Below are 20,081 nucleotides of genomic sequence, written 5' to 3' on the forward strand. Positions count from 1 at the left end.
CCTGAGGTAAAAAATGCTTTTAACTATTGTTGAAAAAATAGAAGTCTTGCCTAGCTGGACCCCAGGTTTTTGTTTTAGTCAAGATTCTGGGATTGAGAAGGTAAGACCAGAAAAGCTTCCTTAATTAATGTCTGAATTTGCTACATGTAACATATATGTGCAAATAACTTAATAAAGCACCTAATTATTGTGTTTTAAATTCATAACACTTATAAAACATGATATACTTTGTCAGTTCCTCTCCACCATCTATGACTCCCCCATTAATTGGTTGATGTCACCTACCTGTCCATGTACCCATCACTCAAATGTATTTCTGCTTCAGGCTTTAGGAATACATTACTTGTATCCTTACTACTAAGTATTTCCTGCCATATTGAATCAAGTACTTTTTACATTAATAACAATTCTATTAAAAATTGTTTAATGATAATTATGATTAGGCATTAACTTGCGAATAGCTCAGTGTTAATCCTTTATTGGGTTCAGCTCTGATAAAGAGCCAGCCTTTCAGGGTGAGTACATCTTTCCATTAACTCCAATATTCCAAGGAATTGAAAGGTTTGGAGAGGTAGCAGAATGTCTTGGATAAAATTCTAGCATTAGAGTCATAGATTAGAGTTTGAACCAGCCCTGCAACTCACCTGTGATCCAAGGTAAGTGACATCTCTAGATTTCATCTACTCACCTATAAAATCTGAGTAGTAGCAGTCACCTTGGAGACTTAGTTGAGAGCTAGAAATAATACACAGATAATAAACTTAATTGGTGTTCAATAAATGGCACTAAATAAATGTTATTGATACTGTGATCCAGCAGAAATACAACCTGCTTCTAGGAATGCAAGCCACTATTCCCAGTCCTATACTCAAATATTTACATCATCAGCCCACTCCTCACTAAAAAAAATGATGCCCTCCTTTTCATGGAGCACTTATTTTATGACAAAACCTGAGACCAACTTGGATTTAGGATCTCGTGACTTGTAAGTAGACCCTAGTTGCTAATGACTATCTCTGCAATCCCGGGGACAGTCTTATGTAGCCACCATACAAGGACATACTCATGCCGCCACTGCACAAGCAGTGGGCCCTCAGGGTGGTCTGAAGGCTGATGACAGTGGGGTCAAATATGGCTTGTCCATTAGGAATGGGTTCCCAGGAACATCTCAGATTTCTTCTTTTCTCCTTTTTATGTATTCCATTCTTATGAGGAGGGGCTCTTCCATTTCAAGGAAAAGTGTTTGCTCTCCGATCCATCTGACCTCAATTTTGTTTCCTGGAGCTCCATGCCCAAGTGCACCGTACTCCTAGGTCTAAGAATCTACACTCTGCTCTGACATTCTTGAGGACAGGGTGAGGGGTATGTAAGGCAAGATGTGGAATCATAGAATTTTGGAGCTGGATAAAAGCTCCAGAGATCATTCTTTTTATAGGTAAGGAGGCGAGTCCCAGAGAGAAGGTGGCAGTAAGGCAGATGGGTTAAAAATCATGGAATTTTTAGCCACATGCACCTGAGTTAAAGCCATATTTCTATAAATCACTTAATTCCTCTAAGCTTCCTTTTGATTATCTGTAAAATAGGAGAAATGAATAGTTGGCATACACACTTACAGTCCTTTTATATGTATCAGGATAGGTCATCAGTCTGGTTTTTATGCATGCAGGGATAAGGAGAGTTAAATAAAAGTTTTACACTTTATGCACATAGTGCATTTAAAACAAACTAATCTCTCATAGTATTATTACAGCTATTTTTTAGCTAGGTAGAACTGATTTTAGCTCCGTTTGACAAATGGGGGTACTCATATTCAGAGATGTTAGAGAACTTTCCTAAAACCTAAAGCTAGTTAACATGGAAATAAACCAGGTCTTCTGGCTCCCAGTCTAGTCCGATTTGACAAGCAAAGACTACAGAGCAGCTTTTACAACTTTAGCTTTTATCTTGACTCAGTAGCCAGTATCTAGATGCTGAATTGATTTCACTTTGAAGGAACAAAAAAACATCATCTCTAAGACTAAAACAAAAAGGCCCTTAGTTATGGGAGACATAAAGGGTAGGAAAAACATAAATAAAGAAAATGAGCTGCAATTTATAACCCAAGTTAAACAAAAAGCTCCCCTAAATTTATGTCCTCCTGGTTCCACATAATGAGTCAATTAATCTTCTAATGCTTTATAAAAGTAAAAAACACTGCAGTAGCAGCTGGTTTTAATGTTAAAGCTAATTAGGAAAACTCATTAAGGCAAGAGAAGTGCTGAAGTTACATTTAGCTCAAGAGGAAAGAAGTATGTGCATGTGCTCATGTTATGGACAAGTATAAAGAAACAGAAGATAAATTAAAGCTCATCTTTTCTATCCTGCAGTCTGATTTTCCCAAGAGGGCAGCCTTGAGAGAACCGGGAAGTGGGTCACTGGTATCAGAAGCTGTTGTGACCAAGCCAAGAGAAAGCTAAGGACTATATTTCACAGAGCTACGAAACTGACACTTCTGACTGATATCATGGATTTTTCTGCCTGAACTGACTGAACACACAAGTCATTTGGATACATTTAGCCCAGTCCATGATTGTCAGAAAAATTTCTTAATTATGGGATGATTTGCCACCTGCCACCAAGCAGCACATTTCAGTTGCATTTTTAATAACCCCATGAAATAGCCTCAGGGAAATTGTTTTTTTAAAAAATTCTCAAAAAATACAAACCAAACCAAACAAAAACCCTTAACATGTATCTCAGATCAAAAGACGTGGAAATTTAAGGTCAATTTTGTGTTTTATTGGGGGATGGGAAGATACAGGAGAGGCAGAATAAAGGCACAAATCTTTTAAGATAATAGCATAGGGTCAGCACTTAGAAATCACAGCAGTGTTTCTCAAATTGTAAAGTATATTCAAATCAGTTGGGCAGCTTGTTGAAAATGCATTTTGATTCAGGAAGCCTAGGGTGGAGCCTGAACATCTGCATTTTAAACTAACTCCCAGGCGATTCTGCTGCTGGTCCTTGTGGGTGACAAAACCTTTTTCTAGAGTTCTTGTTCCAGCTTGTTCTAGAGTGCAAAGTCCAAATTCAAGGGCATTTTTCTCTCAAACTTTCTGGCTTTCAACAGACCCATAAAACCCCTTTCCTTTAGGATAGGAATTCACTTACTCGAGGAAACTAACCTGATGGGAATTAGGGCAGCTTTTTGAATTGGTGTTCTAGAGTACTGCGTATCATTTTGAGTTTGTGCTGCTCAAGAGCTGCCAGTTCCAAGCCATTCCTGTGGAACTGGCGCCCCCTACTGGCTCAAACGTCTCACAGCAGGGCAAGTCCACACGATTTTCTCCAACTAAATGACGGTAGGGAAAAGATTTTAGAAACCTATTTTATAATTATAGATACTAAGGTACAGAATACCAGTGTGATAGTTGCAAAGTATACCATCCAAACTTCGGGAAAATTTGGTTGGGGGAGAAAAAGTCAATTGGGAACGGTAAGCTTAAATATCTTTAGGAGAATATGGTAAAGAAGACACAGAAGAGATGATGTAACGAAAAAGAACACAAATAGTCCTAGGAGCAAAAAATGGAGACATCTTTATTTTAAAGGCTTCTAAAATCTTAAATTATGTCCCAGAAGTGTGATAAATGCTCTGGAAAAGCAAAATAAATTAAATTCACCACGATTTAATCTGATGCTGATGATCTAATTCAGTAGTTATCAAATGTGATTCTCAGACCAGCAGGGTCAACACCACCTGGGAATTTATCAGAAATGCACATTGTTGGCCCCATGCAGATCTAGTGAATTAAAACCTGTGGGGGCAGGGCCAGGAGTCTTAAGAGCTCCCCAGGTGATTCTGATGCTCGCTAAAGTTTGACTCACTAATCTAATAAAATCAAAGCCAGGCCTTTAGACTTGCAACCCAATGGATTCCAGTAAATTAAAAAATAACAAACAACTCTCAACAAACTACCTGATGTACTTTAAAAATTCTACCTATTAAATGAGTTCTCTCTGGTTCCTACATGCCTGTTGTGCTTCCCTTGGTCATAACCACAATATGGCGAGTATCACATTTCCTCCAGCCCACCCTGAGTACTTCAAGTATAAGTTCTTTTTTTTTTTTAATTAAGTATTAAGGTATGATTGATATACACTCTTATGAAGGTTTAACATGAAAAAACAATGTGGTTACTACATGTACCCATATTATCAAGTCCCCACCCATACCCCAATGCAGTCACTGTCCATCAGTGCAGCAAGATGCCGCAAATTCATTGAAGTATTAGTTCTTTATCAAAAATCTGTACCTGTCTTGCTGAACTATCCTGCCTTTTCAGCCTCACCTTCACTTCCCTTATATCCACATCGCTAGTATTCTGAAAAGTTGTCAGTTCAGGAACTGTGGGAGTCAGAGACTTTAGGTTGATGACGGAAGAGTCTGAATGGAGTTAGCAATAAAGTGGGGAGTTTGGTTGATTCATCACAACATCCTGTGTGCCATGGTCCATGGACCCCACCCAGACCCCCTAAACGAGAATCTGAGAAAAACAGGGCCCAGGAATTTGCTACTTAAGTGATTCTTGGATTCACTAAGACACTAAAGAAACAAAAACAATACAAAATTGTAAACTGATGAAATGGTGTTTTACAAAGACAAAATGAGCAGAAGGTAGGGGTATAGGTTGAGATTAGAGGTAGAATCCCTGCCATAGGATCTAGAACTCAAGGGATAGCAACGGGAACAGTGAGGGAACCAAAAGAAGAATGGATGGATTTGACAACTGATTAGACCTGATGCTGAATCACGTTGTGCAGGAGGCGAAGTCCGGTTTCGCCTGAAGTTCTCCAGGGCAAAGGCAAAGAGGGGGTGGTCTCTCTGGTGTGGGTAGAATTCAGATCTGGGAGTGAAGCCCTGTTCCTTCCTGGGTCTGTAACCTAGGGCAAGGGGCTGGATCTCCTTAGTCATTTTGGGTCCTGTGTCATATACTTCCCAGCTGTGTTCTCCATGTGGAGGCAGAATGTACAACGGCACGGCTACTCTGGGAATGACAGGCAGCGATCTTCTTGTCCCAGGTGCTGGAGACTTTGCTCAGCATCTCCTTCCAGAAAAACATACCTGTCATCACTTTCATTAGCAGCAACAGCAGCAATGACACAAAACCCTCAGGGGTCTATAAGTGAATTCCAGTTACTCTGAGTTCCTGATATGCTTCTGTATTTATGTCTTCTCCAGGAAAAAGTTGCAAATTTAAATCCAAGACTTAATTTAATCTAACCTAATATGCAATTTCTTAAAACAATAAATGACTTTGATGGTGAGAAGTTCACATCCTGAAGCAGCTGGTTGAAGAAATATGTCCAAGTCATGGGCATCTGACATGGCCCAGTATGTTCTTACAATAGGGAAGGTTCTGGCTGAGACCCTCAAGAGATGTGTATATGTATTTCTTGACATTGATGGAAATGGGGAAGTTGTAGGAAGAACTCTGTTTTGGGTAGAAGACAATGACTTTGATTTTAAACATGTTAAGTCATTATGTCCTATGAAGAATTGAACACATAGAACTATTTCTTCCAAGGATCTTGAATTTACTAGAAAATTTCTTCCAAGGAGCTAGAATGAATTATTTATTGAAAAAGTAATTGCAGCTAGTTTTTATTAAATGCCTACTATGTTCAAGGCTCCATGACAGATGTTTTGCAAATATTATCTTCTTTGGCATGCATCTTAATCACCTGGTTTGCTGGGCCCCATGCCCAGTGTTTCTGATTCAATAGGTTTGGAGTTATGAGAATTTGCATTTATAATAATTTCTCAGGAGAACCACTGGCCTGGAAAATAATAGACATTTAACAAAACCTAGCTAGTTGTTATGATTTTAAGAAAAATTAAATGTAATTTTTGGTGGAAACTCATGAAAATTTGTGAACTTCTTTGGTACTATAATATAACTAAATGGCATGTCACTAATGTGTCCTTTCAGAAGCATACATCTCCATGAGCTGGGAAGGGATAAATCTTAATTAAGAGAACCAAGAACACTGAACACAGAGCCCTCTATGAAATATATTATTGGCAGTACCTGAAAACAGACACACCTGTTCTTACCTGAGGGCTCTTCTGGTGCACAGTGAGATGTCCCATATTTATTTATTTTGATTTTATTTATACCTCATATATTTCTCAAAAAGGATTATGTGGCTTATATACCCTCTAAATGAATCTGAAATATCTATGTACTCTCTCATACACATTTAAGAAGACATCTTCAATTTTTTATCATAAGATTGCAAATTACTTAAATATTGATAGTTTAAAATAAAATTTATATTCCTCCTTTAAATGTACTCAATGAGTCTAAATACTCTTGTTATGCTTTTAAAAACACATGAGTAAAGTCCTCTTTGAATATAAGAAATTTTATATTATTTCTTATTTTCTTTGAATCTGTATTTCTATTTTATTTCCTTCCTAGATTTTTATCACCCCAACATACATTTGAAAGAATATATGTATACACATTGAAATGAACTTTTTTTAGCTTCTATGATCATTATGAGGGGAACAAAACATAACTCACATAAATGTTGATAAATGCTTATAAAAATTATGAGTAAAATTTTCCTGGAAATATATTTCTTAATGAAGTGATAGTACATTTTCTCCAATTATTTCATGTATCTGTATATGAATATTACTCAATGCTAGAATGAAATCTGATCTTGCATAAATTGTATTCCTATTTTTTACCTTTATAGATAAAAATATTGAAAAACAGTGTTCATATATTTACAAGTTCATGAAATCTGAAGATATTTTGTCTCAGCATTGTTTTAACAATGTAACAAGTATTTAGATCCATTTTTGTTTCCAAAATTTACATTGTGAACTATCATCAATTATTTCTAGTGATTTATAACCTGACTAATTAGTTCTTCCTATAATTTTGTTGAGAGCAAAAAACAAACAAAAAGGAAGTCACCAGTTTGGAAAAGGATGTGTTATTTAAACTAAAGTCATCCATCCACAACCTCAAGAATAGTATTATAAAATCCTCTTTGTACCCAGGAGGATTTTATACACTGGGGCAATAGACACAGTATGTTGCATGAAGAGGGAGAGGGTATGCCTTTAGTTTCCCAAATGGACAGAGTAATCAATAAAGGGAGGCCATAAAGGAGACAGAAGGTAAGTTTTTAGGTGGATTAGTTTAAAGAAAGAGGTCAAAGGAAGTCAAATATCCAAATATTGTTTTAAAACTATGTATGCTCACATGCTGGTATGTGCCCTTAGGGGTACATTATACTCCAGGAGTATAGTGCCCTAATTTGAAAACCCCTGGCTTATAAAATTAAAAAAAAACATAGAAAGGATAATAAAATGAAGACTGAAATAGAACAAAGGCAATGGAAGCAAATAAGCTTAGTGAGGGGTTAATATATGATGGTGCATCAGATTCAGCTCAGAGCTTTCTGATCTTATTTTATATATGTTATCATTTTAAACCACTTTTTGTCTCTGTCACTTTCCTTTTTCTAGAAAAAAATTATTTCATTTTTAGTAGTTACTGAAAGAAAGCTTTTGGGTGACTTCCATCTGAGGAGAGGGTCTTCTAGAAGGCTGAGTCCTGTTGGGATAGAGCAAAGAAATCTCATTTCATGGCAGAATCCTACACAAGCATTCTCAATCTTTGTCTTTCCTACGAAGTATTATGAACATTGTTTGAGAAATAGTAGATGTAAGTCTTGGTAATAGTTACCATTTTTCTCTTTGTGTTAGAACATTTTCTTCCTTGATGAAACAACGGAAACATTTCTATGTTCCTCGCCCTTCTCAGTATCAGCAACTCCACTATGATTTTGTAACTAAGAAAGTAGGGGAAGGAAAGGTGGATTTTGAGTGGTTTCAGGAGGATTAAGGGGACCTATGAGGGGAAATACATTAGGTGAAGAATTAAAAGGTACTATAACTGGTTGAGGAAAAGTGAATACATCTATCTCATTCTGATGCATTGGAGTTTAAGAAGTGGAGTGACAAAAATTCATTTTAATTGAGTCACATACACTCAGCTAGTTACTTAACAAAAATGTTTTCTCAAAGGCCTGTATATTTGATTAGCTTACCAGGATCAGAACTTGAAGACAACTAGGCTTGACATGAATAGACTATTTACCCAAGGGAGGATATAATTAATATTAAGTATATAATATTTACAAATATTTAATCAAGAGAGCAGACAGCAAGGTACCAATGAAAACCATAACTACCATTTTTTATCTATTAGATGAGCAGAAAACAAAGAACCTTAGTACCCAATGCTGTCAAGGTTATGATGAAATGAAAACATTCATACTTTGTAGGTGGCAGTACACATACTGGCAAAACACTTTTAGAAATCAGTTTCAAGAGCTATGAAGATACTTCATATGCTTTGAATCAGTAATTGATTTTCAGGAATGTTATAATTTTTGTTGGTAAGGGAAAAACTACATGTGTGAAAATATTGCTATTATCCATAATATTGCAAACTTGAAAATAAATGTTCAGTAATAATGTAGATAATTCTGGTCCTTTAATTTAAAGTAATTATATGGAAGGATTAAAAACATCACTATGATATCTTTGAAGCAATGTGGAAACTGCTTAAGAAAATACAAAAGGGTTTCTATACTATGATTTTAAATGAGAAATCATACAGGTATGTGAATAAGAATTAGAAGTGAACTTGGAAAAGGAAAAGCATGATGGAGATCCTTTGTATTTTTTTCCTTGTAAAAATCCATAGTTGGATTTATGTAATAAAGGCTTTATGAACTATTTAGATCAAGTTGGACTTGCAATCTAGGATCTTTTCCAAATAAGGATCCAGTCATTGCTCTCCACCTATCATTCCATTCTCCTTGTCATTCTCGAAGCATGTCTTACATGCTAAGGAAGTACATTTCCTCAATGTATTTTGTTGTTGTTGTTGTTTAAGCTCTATTATGAACCAGTGCACACAGAATCCCAGCCTGCATTCTCAAATAATGTGTAGGCACTATTTAGAAAACATTTTGTGGACTTATTATTTTCCTTTACAAAAAGGACAAAATGCAGCAAAATGTTCTATTAGGCTATACAGATGCAAATCCAGGGAATGCAGTTAATAATAGGAAAATCAGTGTAAGTCTGGGGAAAGGAAATCCCAGGGCAAAATAACTCTAAAAACAGAAATCAGTCAAAGGGAGAAATAAAGTTTAAAATCTGTTTATTGCTCACAAACTGCGGTCCCAGGCTGTCTCTCTTTCCTGCTCCAGCAGAAGCAAAACCGGCCCTCCCCTCACCTCTCAGGTACAGATAAGCCCTCAGTTGCCCAGGTAATTACCCATTGATATGAAGATAAACTTCTCTCCACCCCTGAGGAATGATACAAATGCACTAAAGCCATACTTCTTTCCACCTCTGAATGCCTATTGATATACAGATGTACTAAAGCCAGGTGAGATATTCTGGAAATACTACAATTTTACCCACAATCAGTTGATCCAATTTTTGATCACTAGGAAAACCTTCATAATTCTGGATCAAATGTTTATTGCTAGGTCCCTGATGCTTACAGAGGTTTTTGAGAGAGAACATGGTGCATTATTCAGAGCGAAACTTGTCGCTTTGATAAGCTGCTCTTGAACTCTCGAACTCTGGGTATTGCATACCTGACTTTAGTCAACAGCCCATCTCACAGAGAAAAACCTCTGCAGATGAACATGTCTGTGAAGAGCCAGCCAGGAACAATGTCCCACCTGAGACATGAAGGTTCCTATGTCTTACCTGAGCTTCTATTAGATCATGATCTCAGTAATGAGGTCTTGTTTCCTGATCTGTGAAATGAGGAAATTGGATCAGATTAGGAGCTGGTCTACAGGTATATTTTGAATAGCTCATATAGTGTATTAAATGGTAAAATTTCACATGAAAACTTGGATTTCCTGATTCTTTTGCAAAATCAAAAAATTGAGTACCACTGGGCTCAAGTTCTCTTTCTTCTGACAAGAGAAGATGGACCTGGACAGACACTGCCCCCTAGAGGAGCATGTAGCCTGTAGTTGGCACTGTCTTTGCTGCTGCCTTCTGTCTTACTTGCAGTAGCACTTGGGTTTGCAATCCTTAGGACCCTATTGGCTTTTACACAGGTTCACGGATATCCTGGTAAGTGTTTAACAAGTTGCGTTCCAGGGAAAAAAAAGCACTAATTGTACTGTTTGCTGATTTCCATGACGTAAACTCGCCGGCCATGGCTGATTGCAAGCTACCAACATGACAGTGACAGAGAGGTGCATAGCCCTTTGTGTAGTGTAATATGATATATGATACATACTTTACAGACTAGGATAGGATAGGACAATATAGTGTAGTAGTTCTACCATACAGATATAATAGATATAAATGACCCTAAGAACAATAGATATTAGTAAAATGTAACAAAGTAATTAAGTAGTAGTAAGTTTTAAAAATAATTTAACTGTGTTTGTATAATTTAATTTTTAATAATGTTGATTTTTAGCAGCCAGATAGTAGATTTCCTGAGAATTTAACAATTGGCTCTAGAGGCTGATTTAAGAAGACTCTGCACTCTGCTCACTATTCTTACGGCAGTGTGTTGTTTCCCTAGAATCCTTAACCCCCAACCCAGCACTTGGCATATAATGGGTAGTCAACTCAAATGTTGGAAGAATTAATTAAATATTCAGTGAGTGTATATCCCTAATCCTCTTTGCATCACTAGGGAGCCAAATCTCTACCCTGGGCAAAACAGGGGTATTTTTAACATGCCATAACTTACTTTCTTCACCAACTACCCCCTCCACCATTTTAAGAAACAAGTGGAATCTTTGGCTAAAAGATTACAAATATATTTGGATAAAAAGGGAATCTTTGGGTAAATAGTTTAGATTCTGAATAAAAATAGTAGCAAAGCATTTAAGGGACTAGTTTTATGAAAACATGCTCCAAATATGCTCCAAATAATGCATATAAGTGTGAAGTAATGTACATAAATCCACTTGATAATTTTCAAAAAAAGTTCATGCCTTACTTCCATATTCATTGTTAGCTCTTTTGTGTTATGAAAGAGTAGATTATTAATTAATTAATGAATTATTTATTTAGTTACTAGTAATCAAATGGGATGTGGGACAAAGAACCTCACAGTATTTATTTCCATATTAAGAGCTGAAGAATCCTGGGCTCCTTACTCTTGAAACTACCTTATACAGTAATTTCTGCATTTTTGTCAAAATGCTTTAAGTGGTGAGTGACAGCTCAGAAATTGGCTGGCTGGATTACTTGGCTCACTTGGGGAAAATGCCTGGCATTCATTCTAAGTGGTGACTTCTGCACCATGGTCAATGGTTTATTCATCCCTAGTGCCCTCAGGATTTTTCTTTGAAGAACAAAAGCAGCAGATATAAAACTTAATGAATCATATTCTGTCTTATTGCTGAAAGGAGTAGTTCACTTAGGATGAAAAGAAATGAAAACAATTATGTTTGGCCCTATGTAGCAGAAACCCTGACTTCTCTCTTCATGTAAAGAGGGTCTAAAAATGAGACACCTAACACAAGAAAAATATTCCCACCCCCCTGTAAAGAACTGATGTTTTCCCCTTACCCCTTAAATAACACCTAAAAAAATACACATAGTAGATTTTTCTGCATCAATGCTATGGAACAGTGGCCACTGTGATAGATTAGTTCCTATGGCAATCTCACTTCTCATTTACACACCCACTGAACAAACTTGGATCAATCTCCTACTGTCTGAGTGGTAAATGCTATTTTATGTAGTCTCCATCCATTTCAAAATTAGATAAAACATACTACACAGAAGTTATTAGCAATCTGAAGGAAAGTATAGTCCTGTGGTATAACTCCACATTTCCCAAAAATTGCTTGCCTAATTGCCCTGAAGAAGCCTCAGACAGAGGTTAAACTGGACAAGACTTCTTATCACCTCAGAACTGGGTGTGGGAGCACAAGCATGGAAGGAAAGTGTGGGAGGTGGTCCTTGATCTTTTCTGGGGTATAGGTGACATAAAATATTGCATTAGTTTCAGGTGTACAACATAGTGATTCGACATTTACATACATCAGGAAATGCTCACCACAGTAAGTGTAGTTACCATCTGTTAACATGTGGTTATTACAATATTATTGACTATATTCCCTATGCTGTACATTACATCCCTGTGACTTATTTACTTTATACTTGTACATAGGTGTTAGCAATATTTTTTTGTGTGTATATGTCTCCCCAGACAAGGGCAACAAAATTAAATAAACAATTGGAACTACATCAAACTAAAGAGCTTTTACACACTGAAGGATACCATCAACAAAATGAAAAGACAACCTACTGGATGGGAGAAGATATTTGCAAGTTATGTATCTGATTAGGGGCAAATATCCAAAATATATAAAGAACTCATAAAACTCAACACCCACAACACCCCCAAACAATTTGATTTTAAAAAAGTAATCCTTAAATTTTAAGAGCGGAGCAGGAATCAGGAATCTAGTAACCTCTTCTTCCCCTCTCCCCATACCTCCTTTGTTTTTGGTCATAAAATCTGAAGCTTCAGGAGAATTTATTAAATTTTTATGTTCTCTTTCCTGGTCTTACTATGAATGCTTCATAAATATTAAAGATGTGAGGGCAATGTGGCTGAAACATCTGTCACCTCATTGATTGCCAAGTTTGGCTGGGTGATATTACTCACCTTCACTCCTCAATTTCTCTTACTGGGTCGTTTTGTATATCTTGTGCTTGGTGAAGGGAGTAACTTTCCCCAAGACAGGAAGTCATTCCTTGGTTATTAAAGGTACTTAGGTAGTAGACAATTAACAATTGCCTGGGACTGAGGGGATTCCTGGACAATTATTGCTAAAACCCACGAAGTCCCAGGCAAACTGGGATGAACTGATCACCACAGTAGATACTATGCACTTGATTCACTATCATGTCCAAACAACCTCCCAATTACTGATGGTAAAATAATAACGATTATGTGTTGACACTCAGGATATTGCAAAGGTTTGGAAACTAATCTTGAGAGACAACAAATGGCTTTAATGTCTTTCAATACTATCTCATCAATATATAGATGACATTAGAAGTTGGTGCTTAGACTAATTTCTACTTGGAAAAACATGAAGAAACATTAAACACATCATTATTAGTAATAAATGCATTATTCATTGAAGAAATACATGCCCTGAAAGAAAATCCCTAGATGAGCCCTTAACTGTTTTCTCCAAAAAATAAGCATATAGATGATACCAGAAGACCTAAGATTCTGTTCTTTCTGATGCTAACCAGAGGTGATTTATTTTGATGGGTGAATGCTTACCTCTAGAAATGATCACTGTCACAAATAAGTGCTACCATTAAAGGAATGTTTCTGGGTTTCCTTATGTCTGAGGCAGCTGGCGAGAGGAACTGTGCATGACTGGGCAGACTATCCTGTGGGTATCTTACCACATTTGTTTCATTGAAGAGGAGCATCACTGGTGGGTCTTCTTGACTTCAGATGCCGCAAAAGTATTTGGCGTTAATGTGATCTAGATGTAGGTGAACATCAACCAGGAAGCCAGGATCATCTCTCCCAAAAGAAAGGAATGTATTTGGATGCACCCAATACTCCTATCAATATTGCTTCTTCATGTGTCTTTTAAAAAGTAAATAGAGTGCCAGGTAAAAGGCATCTTCTATACTGTGTCTTGTGTTTTAGTAGATTAAATAGATTCACATCACCTCTAGGCAAACATCTGTGTGGATCAATAGCAATTTAAGGAAAACTGAGCAGATTTTTTCATTTTCAGTTTTCATTCTTTAGTCCCTCTCTCCAGGAAGGTTCTTAGTGGGATGCCTGATCCCCTACTCAATAAACTCTCCACTGGCAGTCCTTGGTGGACACAGAAGTGAGGTTAGGCATTAAATCCCCCTAATCCGACATGATATCATTTGAATATATTTAATGACTCTGCAAAATAATATGCTTAAAGAGAACAAATACGATTAATTTTTAATTACACACTTGAAGATCTTTTCCTTCATCTCATGTTCCTTTTATATATTTAATAAAATATCATTTATATACAATCTTATACTGGTTTCAAATGTACAACACAGTGGTTCAACAGTTACCCAAGCTATGAAATCCTCACCCCTTCCAGTGCAGTCACTGTCCATCAATGTAGAAAGATGTTACAGAATCATTAACTATAAAAAATATGGAATGCTCCATGAATTTGTGTGTCATCCTTGAGCAAGGGCTGTGCTAATCTCTGTATTGTTCCAATTTTAGTATATATGCTGCCAAAGTGAGCACTCATGGTTCCTTTTTAATTCAGAAAGGAATCTTTCTCTTCCTGTTTCTGTAACTCCAGGGGAAAATCCTGGGGCAAAATACCTGTAAAACCAAAATCAGTCAAAGAGAGAAATAAAGTTAAGCAACCTGTTTATTTCTTACAAGCAGTTGTCCCAGTCTCTCTCTTTACCAGGCTGCAGCAGCAGAGAGCTTCACCCAACTTCTCTGGTCCAGATAAACCCTTGCACGCCCTTGTAACCACCTATTGATAAGTAAATGGACTACTTCTCTCCACCCCTTGGAAACACGTATTGATAGTCAGATTCACTAAAGCCAGGCGAGAGATTCTAGAAATATTGCAATTTTACCCACACTCCCCAAATGCATACAGATTGTCATAGTACAACAAAAAATTATTATTTTTTGACATAATCATTTTAAGATGATGTTTTATTCTATTGATATCAAAAGTGGTCCAATTTAAGGTTTAATATGACAGGAATCCTGATAAACAAAAAAGAAATTAATTGTAGGCAGTGGGTAAGGAACACATTGCCATTGTTAAATTATGGGCACACATACTCTTAAAGGTAATTTGCACACATAGAGCAGAAATATTCCCTCCTTGTGTGTGTTGGGAAGGAAGAAATTTCCTCTACCCCTGGGGTTTCTAGCTGTTCTAGCTGGCTTGGGAATAAAACTGACATGAGACAGATTAATGGGAGAAATAAACAAAGTTTAATTAAGTTGTAGGGGGAATCCATAGACACAGATTCCAGGGACACTCAGGGGCAATGAAGTACATATGCCATCCTCAACCAACGAGAAGGGTGTAGGGGTCTGAGACTTCAAAGGAAAAAAAAAGTAATTTACAAAAATAGGAAAGAGAAAATGTTTGGTAAACAAATGTTTGCTGGGCTACACAGAAACAATGGGGCCCAGAGAGGAATTTTAACAGACTTAGCCACATCCCTCCCGATCTGCCACATCTACTTTACATTATAATCTATGATGATAGGTCTCTTCCTTCAGCAGGTCTTCTATCTAAATTCTTTTCTCGGGTGGGTGGGAAGGTCAAACTTTCTTCCTGAGTGTTTTGGGCCTTGATTGTTTTCAGCTCTGAAATAATTTCATGTCACAACGGCACATCTTGGGGAAGCCTGCTCTTAGCCCCTACATGTGCAAAGTATTGATGAATGAGCACATCAGAGACATTAAATTTCTCCAACTGGAATATCACAAGGAGAACAATACAGTGACAGCTGACCTGTTTACTAAAACTTAAGAAGAATGATATTTTATTCCCAGAAATGAAGCATGAAGGAAGGAAATTGTGAAATTGTTTAAACTGATTTACCTCCTTGACACCTTCTAACCTGTTTATTGTTTCATCACACTAGTTTATTTTGGCTTGGGTTATATCTTCACTTAGCCCATGCACTAAAACCTCCTCCTATGTTTCTTAGGCATGTCTTTCTTCTTTAAAATATGTATTTAATATAAAATATTATAAATATGCAGAATAAATAATGTGACTTTATCCTCTATTTAGTGTTTATTATTATACTAATTGTATACATTTGTACTGTTGGGGGGTTGAGTTTGTTCTCAGTTCTTGTTCCCACCACAAGATTGAAGGGCAGTATAACTCTGGGGGGAGAATACCTTTGAAACTGAAATCAGTCAAAGGCAGAAATAAAGTGGGAGAAACCCATTAATTGCTTACAAGCAGTCGTTCTGCATCTCTCTCGACCTGGCTACAGAAGAATAGACCCCACCCAACCTCTCTGATCCAGATATGCTGTTCATCACCCACATACTTACCTATTGATATAAAGATGGACTAAAGCCAGGTGAAAGATTCTGGAAATACTGAAATTTTACCCATAGCCCACCCCTCCAGAAATCTCCCCTTACAATCTACATGTTCCCCATCTTCCTCAATGACCCCAGAGGCCCAATATAGTCTATCTGCCACCTGACAGGGGTATCCCAGTGGGATTTGGGCTTTCATCACTCTAATTGCCTTACCCCCGTAGCCGTCTATCACAGCAGGAGTCCCAGGAAAATGCCTAGGGTTGTCATAAATCAGAGAACATTCATCTCCTGTGCCCACCAGTGCCAGGACACACTGTACATTCACAGGGAACCAATGTTTTGCTTATTCTACATGGGGCTTCTGGTCCCCACCATGTCCCCCAAGGTGGGGACCTTGATCCTCCCCTCAGTTGAATCACGATGACCAATTGTCCTCCTGTGGGGGTGAGGGCCCAGGTGGAGCCTGAGTTCTGTTCCCAAGGAAGTCTTGCAGGGACACAGGCCAGACATGGGGCTTTGCCTCCAGCTTCCATGTCCTGGGCCTCAGTGGCTGGAACTGCTGCTCTTGCATTAATTGGTGCCACAGTTCTTACAAGATCCTATTGGGCTGCCCATCAAGTTTTTCTTTCACTACCCCAGTCTTTATCAAATCAAGCCACTTCTGAGTCCCTGAGACCTTCACAGGACCCTTTGCTCCTCTCCTTACAGTCGTAGCCTGTACTTCCTTCTGGGCTCTTATTGTTTCAACCTCCCCCAGATCAGCTAAAGTATGAGTAGCCTCACTTATGGGTTGCCCTACGTTGGGGGCAAGAATAGTCACTAGGAACTCAAAGAGAAATGGGAAGCTGTATGCAGCACCAGATTTCTTATTCCTACAGTGAACAACTCCTCATCAGGGCCCTGGGATCCATATTATAGATGATATTTTTCATGCTCAGCTCCCACAACACCTGTTGGAGCTCTGCATATTTTTTCCAGCTAGTGGGTAAGTATGGTAAATCACCCTGATTAGGCCAAACTGCCCTGATGGCTGCTGTCAGCCAATCCAGAAGCACCAGATTCCCTGAGGTGTGACAGGCCCTTTGCAACTGCTGCTGGAGGGAAGGGTGAGTCATCAGGGAAGCCAGTCTACCCATTTTAGAACCCAACTTTACAATGTGTTACACCCCCATATCCCAAAGACGCAAAAGCCATGTACGCTGAAGTTCCGATGGCTTCTGCCGAAACTGGACGCTCATACCCACCAGCTCATCCTGGCTATAAGGCAGAGTATGGAGTGCTCCACAACCTTGGAGGGGGCAGCTCCTCCCCCTGAGGATCCTGTGATTGCTGTGTTTTTAATTTCTTAATTACAACCAGGTGGGCCTTTAATACAGGAGAGGCTGGTGCCTCAGGCGGTGGCCTTGGCAACAGATCAGCCCTTGGCCATAGCCCCTGATCCTCTCCTGACATCTTCTCTACCATCTCTGGGGTTAAAGGCATGGTTCTTTCCTCCCCCTGTCCCACAGCCTCCTGCAACACAGATTCTCCTGCTGCCTTCTTCTGCCTTGCTGCTGCTAACGAATCTTCCAGGAGTACAACCTGTCTTCTCAAGAACTGTCTCCCTTTCTTAAGAGCATCCCATTTGTTATTACCTAGCTCTTCTAGGTGATACTGAAGTGTGTCTCTCTCCTGCCAAAGTCTCTCTCTCTCCTTGATAACACTTCCCACTCTCTTGATGAAAAGAGATCCTACAATCCCAGTTGCTACACAGCAACTCAGGGCCTCTAAGCAGTATTCTATTCTATCTGATGGAGGGCTAGTTCCACATCTTCCAGTGTCTCTACCCTTTCCCAGTTCTGGGGATGGCCCTACTCCTCTAGGAGGTGCTTTACCAATTTCTGACTAGGGGCTTCCCAATGGGAAGCCCCACAGATAGGGGGCTCCCAAGTAAATTTGCACCCTCTACCACTGCGGCCACTGGGGCTTCTCCACCACCCACAGTGGGGGTTCTGGGCATCTCCTCACCATCTCGAGAGGCAGCCTGCCCAAGCACCCATGTAGACAGATTTCTGGTTCAGAGGTCCTAATGACTACTGCCAGATGTACCTCCAGGGGGAAAATCCTGGGGCAAAATACCTTTGAAAAGCAGAAAATAACTTGCTTTTGGGCAACTGGTACCCAAGAGTCCTTATCAGGAGGGAAAAATCCTTATACCTGAAGATACTTGGTATACAGGCAGTCCCAAAGTGCAGGGCTGTGGCATTCCATTCTAAGATGAGACAATATTGATGGAGGATGGAGAGGAAAAGAGCAGTCAACGGGCTGAGCTGCAGGCAGTATTGCTCGTGATAACCCAGGAGCCCTCCCCTATAGTTGTCTGCACTGACAGCTGGGCCGTCTATTGGGGTTTGACCCTGTGGCTACCGACATGGTACCATGCCAACTGGATGGTTGATCACCAGCCCCTTTGTAGGCAAGAGTTGTGGCAAGACCTATGGGCCTCTGGTCAGACTAAAACTATTACCATATATCATGTGACTGGCTGACTAAGACTGTTACCATATATCATGTATAGGGGCCGATACCACTGTTAGGTGGCAGATAGACTATATTGGGCCTCTGGCCATATCAGACGGATATCGTATGTCATGACTTGTGTGCACATGGCTACTGGACTATTTGTTGTTTTTCCTGTACTTTGTGCATATCAGCAAACCACCAAGGGGGGCCTAGAGCATCTCTTTGCAGCCTATGGCCGACCACAGGTGATTGAGAGCGATCAAAGCACCCTTTGATCTGGACATGCATTACAAGAATGGGTGCAGCAATTAGGAATAAAGTGGAAGTTTCATGTACTATATAACCCTACTGGGACAGGCATGATAGAGAGGTACAATGGTTTGTTGAAATCTGGCCTAAAGTCAGACACCAGTAGTCTACAGGGTTGGTCAGTTTGCTTATGGACAGTGCAACAGCATTTGAATGAAAAGCCCTGAAAAGGAGCCTTGAGCCCTGTGGATATGCTAACACACATTAATGCCTCTCCTATGTAACTGTTTGTGCAAATCAAAGAAAAGTTATTGAAGCCAGGATATGGCCAGCAGAGCAATATCCTGCTACCAGCCTCATCTTCACTAAACCCTGGAGGCAGTGTTGAATGAATGTGGACCTGGCCTTTCTGAGACATGGAACAGCGATGGCACTTTCTGGCACCTTGGGGAAAAGGCCTGGAAGCTGGCCTCGTGTGTATTCCTGGAATAACAACAGAGCGGTCCCCAAAGATCACAGTAGTGTACCCAGATCATCTGGGAGGTAAGAGCATCTTATGGGGAATTTTTGTTTTATCTTTATGGCCAATCCATGTACCTCCCATAGCCCTATATATTGACCCATCTGTAACTCCCAGAGGGAGAGGGGTGAAAGTCTGATACACTAGACCAGGACAAGGTCCCATTCCTGCCACTGTCCTATCATAGGACCACTCTTTTGCATGTATCCTACTTGATGGACAAGATTTGCCTATGCTGGTGTCATTAAAACACATATCTTATTGCCCTTAAGGTTATTTTCTTCTATAGTCCCTGTGGCCTTTCCCACCCCCTGACTGCAGCTGCTGTGTGACAATTGCTCTGAGCTCCCTACCTGTTCAGTTACTGACTGTCTGTGGAATGGATGAGCTATGGACTTAATCTGCATAGGACTTTGAATTTAGCTGAATCCTCCAGCTTGAGGATTATCATGCTTTTATTGCTGTTGCTATTGTATGTTATTAGTCTGGTTAAAATGCTCCAGTTTTCTTGCCCATGGGCCATTGCAGAAGAGGGGAAATGAGTAGATTGTAAGGGGAGATTTCTGGAGGGGTGAGCTGTGGGTAAAATTGCAGTATTTCCAGAATCTCTCCCCTGGCTGTAGTGCATCTCCATAACAATAGGTGTTTCCAAGGGATGG

General features: G+C 39.1%; 1 non-coding gene across 1 annotated transcript; it reads right to left on the minus strand.

Annotated features, from left to right (window-relative positions):
• Positions 1 to 14,250: 14,250 nt before the first annotated feature.
• Positions 14,251 to 14,354, minus strand: LOC118927897 (U6 spliceosomal RNA). The gene has a single exon (XR_005031005.2). It is a non-coding gene; the product is annotated as a U6 spliceosomal RNA (small nuclear RNA).
• Between the last annotated feature and the right edge of the window lie 5,727 nt (positions 14,355 to 20,081).

This window comes from Manis pentadactyla, chromosome 1 (assembly GCF_030020395.1).
Source record: "Manis pentadactyla isolate mManPen7 chromosome 1, mManPen7.hap1, whole genome shotgun sequence".
Taxonomy (NCBI): domain Eukaryota; kingdom Metazoa; phylum Chordata; class Mammalia; order Pholidota; family Manidae; genus Manis; species Manis pentadactyla.